The sequence below is a fragment of the Cucurbita moschata genome, unplaced genomic scaffold (assembly GCF_002738365.1).
Source record: "Cucurbita moschata cultivar Rifu unplaced genomic scaffold, Cmos_1.0 Cmo_Scf00422, whole genome shotgun sequence".
In the NCBI taxonomy this organism is placed as follows: domain Eukaryota; kingdom Viridiplantae; phylum Streptophyta; class Magnoliopsida; order Cucurbitales; family Cucurbitaceae; genus Cucurbita; species Cucurbita moschata.
Genome location: NW_019268938.1, coordinates 940 through 8,980, shown reverse-complemented (window position 1 = coordinate 8,980; position 8,041 = coordinate 940). Strand labels below are relative to the sequence as shown.

Here is an 8,041-nt window from a genome sequence, read left to right as displayed (position 1 = left end):
CAAAGGTAGGATTTTGGTACTAGGTCAAGAATGTAGACGTTGGTTTTTTTTTTTTTCGATAATCTGAGAGAGAAAAAAAATTGATAGAAAAAAAAATAACAATAAAGATATTTCACCTCTAGTGCGGTCAAAGAACATCGACCAAATGATCTGATACCAAATGATAAGCGCCAACAATGCTGGATTTTGCAAAACTAGAGGTCCTTCTAGAATCCTTGCCAAAACGTTCACAGAGAAAGCTAACTTAACGGATTGATTCCAACCAAGAGCTGGTTAGAAGATGAATGACTCTTAGATCGAACTTGGAATCTATGATTGTCACTTTTAGATACCAAGATAATTCACTCCAGAATTAGCTTGATCAAAACTAATTCAATGAATCAGTTTAAACATCAAACCTAAAGCAAGGTTTGAAAAGAATAACACCAAAAGGGTATCAAGAAAAACACAAAGGTTTTGTCTGTATTCAACCAAAAAAACATCCAAACATGAATATTACATGCCTCTAAATAGGCCCAAAAGATAACCCTAACAAAATAAATTTGAGCCACCAACAACTAATAAATGCTAATAAATGCTATTAAATACAAATCGAAAAAAATAAGGTAATTCATAAATTGTATTGGTAGTTCAACTACCAAAGCCAAGTCTTCGAATTACTTTCCAATATCAGTCACTCCAATATTTTCTTCATTTGATTCTTGAATCTTCTTTGTATTACTTCTTGCAATTGCTCGTTCGGGTACACAGAACTGATCAGTTGTTGGATTCATATCAGAAATCAATTAGTTGTATAATCTTTTTCGTTTGTAAATATCTTGAAATTTCTGACACAGGTGTTGTACGTCGTTTTAAATTTATCTTTTCATCGCAGTTCGATTTCTCGAGATCCAACATTGGTTTGAGAGGGGAAGGAAGCATTCCTTATAACTAGGGTGTGAATACCTCTATGAGATCGTGAGGTAACGAGACAAAGTGGACAATATCTTATAAAAAAGTATTCCTTATAAACGAGTCGCTTTGCTATTACAAAAAAATGAACTTTTCGTCGCCTAGGAGATTCAAACTCTCGCGAGGAAACCCCATGTACTTAGTAGGCACACGCCTTAACCACTCGTTCAAAGCAACTTTTTTATTTTAGGATTGAATCTCGAAGAGATACTAGGGACAACAAAGGTAGATGATTAATGAGGAATCAGTTAGAACTTCGAGACCTACACGGTAGCTTAGAGCACAGTAAAGGGTATACCCAAACTTCCTGTAGACCAAAGGAAAGTCGTGGAAACCTGGTAGTAGAAGGAAGCTATGCGGGCCTACAAGTAGGTTGGTTACTAAGTATATTTTTATACTTACACCTTTCTCCTTTTCTAGTTCAGTTACTTGTCAAGGCGGGGAGATACTCGGGAGCTCTACTATCACAAAGGGGTGTCGACTCGGAGTGTACGTTAGTTGTATTAGACCTCGGACTTCAATTAGTTGTATAATTTTTTCGGTTGATTTTGAATTCTTTTGTATTCCAAGCCATTTTTCCAGTTTGTAAATAACTTTGAAATTTCTGACCCAGGTGTTGTATGTTTTTTAAAGTGTAAAAAATTTTATCTTTTCATCGCTTCCATCCCAGATTCAACATATTTGAGAGGGAACAAAACATTCCACACATAAAGGTGTGAATACCTCTATGAGGTCGTGGAGTAAGGAGCCAAAGTGGACAACATGTTTTAGCGGTGGCCTTTGGCTAGTACAAAAAAATAAACTTTTCGTCACCTGAGAGATTCGAACTCTCGTGGGGAAACCCCATGTACTTAGCAAGCACACGCCTTAACCACTCGGCCAAAGCGACTTTTTGTTTTAGGAACAAATCTCGAAGAGACACTAGGGACAACAATGGTAGATGATTAATGAGGAATCAATTAGAACTTCGGGACTTACAAAGGGCCTACAAGTAGGTTGGTTACTAAGTATATTTGTATACTTACACCTTTCTCCTCTAATAGTGTACTGGTCAAGGTGGGGAGATGGAAACTTAGTAGAAGAAGGAAGCGATGATTTTTTCTAGTGTACTGGTCAAGGTGGGGAGCTGCTCGGGAGCTCTACTGCCACAAAGGGGTTTCGACTCGGAGTGTTGATTAAAGTGTAAAATATTTATCTTTTCATCGCCTGAGAAGTTCGAACTCTCGAAGGAAAATCCCATGTACTTAGCAGGCACACGCCTTAACCACTCGCCCAAAGCAACTTTTTTGTTTTAGGAACGAATATCGAAGAGGCACTAGGGACAACAAAGGTAGATGATTAATGAGGAATCAATTAGAACTTCGTGACATACACGGTAGCTTAGAGCGCAGTAAAGGGTAAGCCCAACGTCTTATAGACCAAAGGAAAGTCGTGGAAACCTAGTATTAGAAGGAAGCGATGAGGGCCTACAAGTAGGTTGATTCCTAAGTAAATTTTTATACTTACACGTTTCTCCTTTTCTAGTGTACTGGTCAAGGTGGGGAGATGCTCTGGAGCTCTACTATCATAGAGGGGTGTCGACCCGGAGTGTTTTAGTTGTATTCGACCTGGGCCATGAATTAGTTGTATAATTTTTTTGGTTCGATTTTGAATTCTTTTCATCAAATCTTGGAGGGAAACATGGTGTGATTAGCAAGCACACACCTTCGCCACTTATTCAAAACGACTTTATGGTTTTATGAATAGTAGTCTTGAAGAGACACTAGTAGAGGGGTGTCGACTCGGAATGTTTGTTACTTGTATTTCACGTGGGACATCAATTAGTTGTATTCTCTTTGAACAGGTGCTGTTTGTCTTTTCAAAATTTATCTTTTCGCTGCAGTTCCATTCTCTGTTAGTTCTAATTCATGGATTCTCGATAGTGGAGCTTCGAATCATATAGTATCCAAAACTTTTGTTATGACTGAACCAAAGGCTGCAAACATTTGCAATAAAATTGCCTAACGAAGGAACAACACATGTGTCACTTACGGTCAATGTTTTCTTTAATCCTGGCCTTAAATTAAACAATATTTTATGTGTGTCTCCATTCAATTTAAACATGTTGTCCATTAGCAAACTTACCAATGACTTGAAATGTTGTGTCACCTTCTATCCTGATTCTTGTGTTATGCAGGACTTGGCTAAGGGGAAGATGATTGGCTCGGATAAACAATTTGGAGGTCTCTATCATATTTCTTAATCTCCAATCAAATCTTTAACTAATCAAGTATCTCAATCATCTAATTTGTAGCATTTACGCCTAGGTCATTCTATTTATTTTTTCCTGTTTTAAATTTCTAACGGATCAATTTCATCTTAATAATGCTACTTTTTCTCATAACTGTAGTATTTGCACGTTAGCAAAATAAACTAGGTTGTTTTTTTTCAAGAAGTTCAATAACAACACATTCTACCTTTGACATGTTACATTGTGATGTTTGGGGATCTCATAAAATTCCTATCCATTTTGGTTTGCGTTTTCTTCTCACTATTGTTGATGATTTTACTCAATGTACTTGGGTTTTTCTTATGCAACATGAATCAGAAGTACATCATTTGTTTATGAACTTTGTTAAATTCGTTCAAACTCAATTTCATACTACTATCAAGATAGTACGGTCAGACAATGGGACTGAGTTTCTGTCTTTACAACCATTTTTTACTTTGTGTGGCATTGAATTTCAGCGCACTTGTGTCTATACTCCACAACAAAGATGAGTCGTAGAGCGTAAGCATCGTCATATCCTAAATTTAGCTATCATCATATCCTAAATGTAGCTAGGTCTCTCCTCTTTCAGTCACACGTTCCACTTAATTTTTTGGGAGAGTGCATTTTAATTGTTGTTAATCTTATAAATAGAACACCATCACCATTTTTATCTAACAAGACACCCCTTGAAGCACTCTACAAACAACCACCTACATTTCATCTTCTTAAAGTTTTTTAATGTAAATGTTATGCAATTGTAGTACATCCTAAGCAAAAATTTGAATCTCGGGCAATTTCTTGTGTTTTCATAGGATATACTGATGGTTACAAAGGCTCCAAGTTGTATGACATACAAGCTCACAAATTATTTATCCACTGTGATGTTAAATTATGTGAAGATGTTTTTCCTTTTTCATCAGCTTCACAAACTTTGACATTAGTTCCTTCGACTCTCGTTTTACCACTTCATGATTCATCCTACTCAAACATCTATTCTAATCCTATCCCACTTTCTATTTCGTCATCTCCTCCACTTTCTATTCCTTCTCCAGATTCACCAACTAATTATAATCCTATCCCTCCTGATACACCAGTTTCACTCCGATGTTCTACTCGTACCAAACAACCTTCAGCTTGGCATAATAATTATGAGATGTCTTATGCAGCCAATTATTTAACCTCTAGCTCAAGTCCCAACATGAGCACCAGGCATCCCCTTCATCATTACCTTTCTTTCTCTAGTGTTTTTCCTACTCAATCTGCTTTTCTATCTCTTATTACAGCCCGACATAAGTTAAAACTTATGATGAGGTAGTTGGCGACCCATTATGGCAGCAGGCTATGAATGCTGAAATTGCAACTTTGGAACGTAATCATACTTGGTCTCTCGTTCCTCTACCACCTGGCCATAAAGCTATTGGCTATCGTTGGGTGTACAAGATTAAACACAACTCTGATTGTTCTGTTGAACGTTATAAAGTTTATCCGGCAGTAAAGGGGTATACTCAGGTTGAAGATATTGATTACAAAGAGACATTTTCTAATACAACAAAGTTTACTACACTTCGTTGCTTACTCACTATTGCTACTTCTCGAAAATAGTTCACACATCAGTTGAGTGTTCAAAATGTATTTCTCCATAGTAATCTTTAAACAGGGAATGAGGGAAGGAGTGAGGAGAAAATTTTCCCTATTACATAATTAGGACTAGAGACCGAGATTATATTCTCCATTCTTGTCCCCTCCTAACTCCCTTGACCTGTCTCGTTCCCTGCCTCAAAGAGAGATTTTTTAAGTTCCATTTCCAAGTTTTATATGTTTCTAAAGATGAAGAAATCTATATATTTTCCATTCCAAACTCCAATGGGTTTGATGTCTTCCAAGCTTGGGTGGGTTGAATGTGTTGCTTTCATTTGTTTTATTTATGTAATAACAAATGTCTTTTACTTTTGGATTAGTTTTTTTTTTTTCTCGCTAATTGAACTAATTTATTTATGTCATTAGGGTTGCTTTATTTTTGTCTCGTTTCCCAACATTATTGTTGATTCAACTATTTATTTATGACTTGGACTATATTTTTGTGTTGTTTTTCTTAGATTTTAAAATTATGTTATCAAATTTTGGGTTTATAATTTAGGCACAGATTAAGTTTATATTTTTCTTACTAGAGTAGATGAAATGAGTTCAATTTAGGGCAACGTGGTTCTACTTCAATTTCTAATAACACGAGTTGATCAAAACCAATGGATAGTTTATATCTAAAAATAAAACGTATATATTAACAAATTTATTTAAAATGACTATTTTTTTTAGAGAATAATAAATGGAGAATTATGTTGTTATGTTGCATAAGTGATGCTATGATATCACACTATTCTAGGATTATGTTATGTCATAGAACAATGTTATGTTTTCGATATTATTTGCATAAGTGATGCTATGATATCACACTATTCTAGGATTATGTTATGTCATAGAACAATGTTATGTTTTCGATATTATTTGATGCATGAACCTTCATGTATCATGTCATGTAAACCATGTTAATACGTACCCTCTATGACTATGAGACATTAGAAAATCATGTATTATTAATGGGAGGTGCATCGAGATACTTTCCCGTTATGATTAGTACAGACACATTCCTTACAATTTTATGTTCCTTATGATATTATGTGGGTCTTTTCCCTTCATGGTATTTGGTAGTGTGAGTGTGCACAAGCTCGACGAGCCAGCCCACAGAGTACTCTTATACGAGCCTACCTGGTGGCCAATGTGCACATTCATGGGTTGTATGTAGGATAGTACAACATATTCAACCCTGCTCGGACTGAAAAGCAAAGCCCAAACCCATGTCACAATGCATTTATGAAAGGATAGGTCCAACTATATTACACATGATTCATTTTCAGTGAGGTTACTTATTGAGTATTTATTAAAGTACTCAAACCATATGCTACTCTTATTTTCATGTAAAGGTAAGACACCCATTTACAGATGACAACGTCGCTTTGAAGGCCAAGGAACCAAAGTTAAGGTAGTTGCATTCAAGTTATTTTTAATGATCCTTAAGTTAGACAAGGGCACTATTTAAACTCATCTTATCTATTTTCCATCCATAACAATATTGTTTTAATAAATTTATTATGAACATTTAAGCCTATAGCACCGTTTATGAAACGTTATAAATGAATTCTTTCATGCATAGTAATCATGTCATGTATGCAGTTGCCGATAAATCAAATTTTAATTTCATTTCGAATATTTTGAATAAAATTGAAACTCAAGGTTAAAATAAATACAACAACAAACCTAAAGGGATAAGAAATGAGAAATTAACTCCAAATGTAAATTTGTCAACTTAATAAGGATTGTTTTAAATTTATGTTACTGTTGTAAATTTGGCTCTATTTCTCAACACCAATATCTTGTTTAATGTTGAGGTATTAGTGTTGAGAAAAACTCAAATCTTTGATCTTTTATTTTTTAAACTAAAAAATTATTAGAATTATAGCTTTGATATAACACACAAAAGAAATTAAATACCATATACATTTTTAAAGAAAAAAGGAAATAATTTTTAAAGAAAAAAGGAAATAGGGATTAAAAGTGTTTGTCTTTTGTATAAATGCACGTCATGGCTCCAACATAGAATAAAACTCAAGTATGTACCTCACATATCAACATAGCTAATCTTCAAGATGCTCCAATCGAGAATCGAACTCGGGCCTATACTGTAGCAGGATACTATTCTACCAATAGACCAATGGTGCATCTACCTTAAAGAAGATCCATAACGTACTCGTATTTTGGTCCTGCAGTTCTTCCGAAGCCCTTCACTTTTGGTTTCACTTCTCGATTTAAAAACAAAAGGTTCGATAGTCCTACTTGTGAAATTTAAACAATGTTGTGACAAACACAAGTTTGAACATTATGCCAATCTTCAAGATGCACCAGCCAAGAATCGAACTCGGGTCTATACCGTGGCAGGGTACTATTCTACCACTAGACCACTGGTGCAGGTACCTTCAGGCATATCCATAACGTACTCGTATTTTGGTCATGCAGTTCTACTGAAGCCCTTAACGTTTAGTTTCACCTCACGATTTAAAAAAAAAAAGCTCGATAGTTTTACTCGTGAAATCTATAAATATAAACGATATTGTGACAAACCCAAGTTTGAACATTATGCATTAATATCATTATAGATAATCTTCAAGATGCACCAGTCGAGAATGAAACTCGGGTCCGTATCGTGGCAGGGTAGTCCATACAGTAAACATATTTTGGTCATGCAGTTCTTCTGAAGCCCTTAACTTTTTGTTTCACATCTCGATATAAAAACAAAAAGCTCGATAGTGCTACTCGTGAAATCTATAAAGTTAAAAGAAATATTATACCAAACCAAATTTTGAACATTATGCACTAATATAATAATCATAGCTAATCTTCAAGATGCAAGAGCCGAGAATTGAATTCGGGTCTACATCGTGGCAGGGTACTATTCTACCACTAGACCACTGGTGCATGTACCTTGAGGCATATTCATAACTTACTCGTATTTTGGTCATGCAGTTATTCTGAAGCCCTTAACTCTTAGTTTCACCTCATCTGAAACCCTTTAACTTTTTGTTTCACCATTTGATTTAAAAACAAATAGCTCGACACTCATGAAATCTATAAAGTTAAATGATATATTGTAACAAACCCAAGTGTGAACATTATGCAGTAATATAATAATCATAGCTAAAATTCAAGATGCAAGAGCCGAGAATCGAATCTGGGTCTACATCGTGGCAGGGTACAATTCTACTACTAGACCACTAGTGCATGTACCTT

The 8,041-nt window shown here is 35.2% G+C and overlaps 2 non-coding genes across 2 annotated transcripts; both read right to left on the bottom strand.

Annotated features, from left to right (window-relative positions):
* Positions 1-1,758: 1,758 nt before the first annotated feature.
* Positions 1,759-1,840, bottom strand: TRNAS-GCU. The gene has a single exon. It is a non-coding gene; the product is annotated as a tRNA-Ser (tRNA).
* Positions 1,841-7,151: 5,311 nt separating this feature from the next.
* On the bottom strand, positions 7,152-7,222 carry TRNAG-GCC. Its single transcript has one exon. It is a non-coding gene; the product is annotated as a tRNA-Gly (tRNA).
* Between the last annotated feature and the right edge of the window lie 819 nt (positions 7,223-8,041).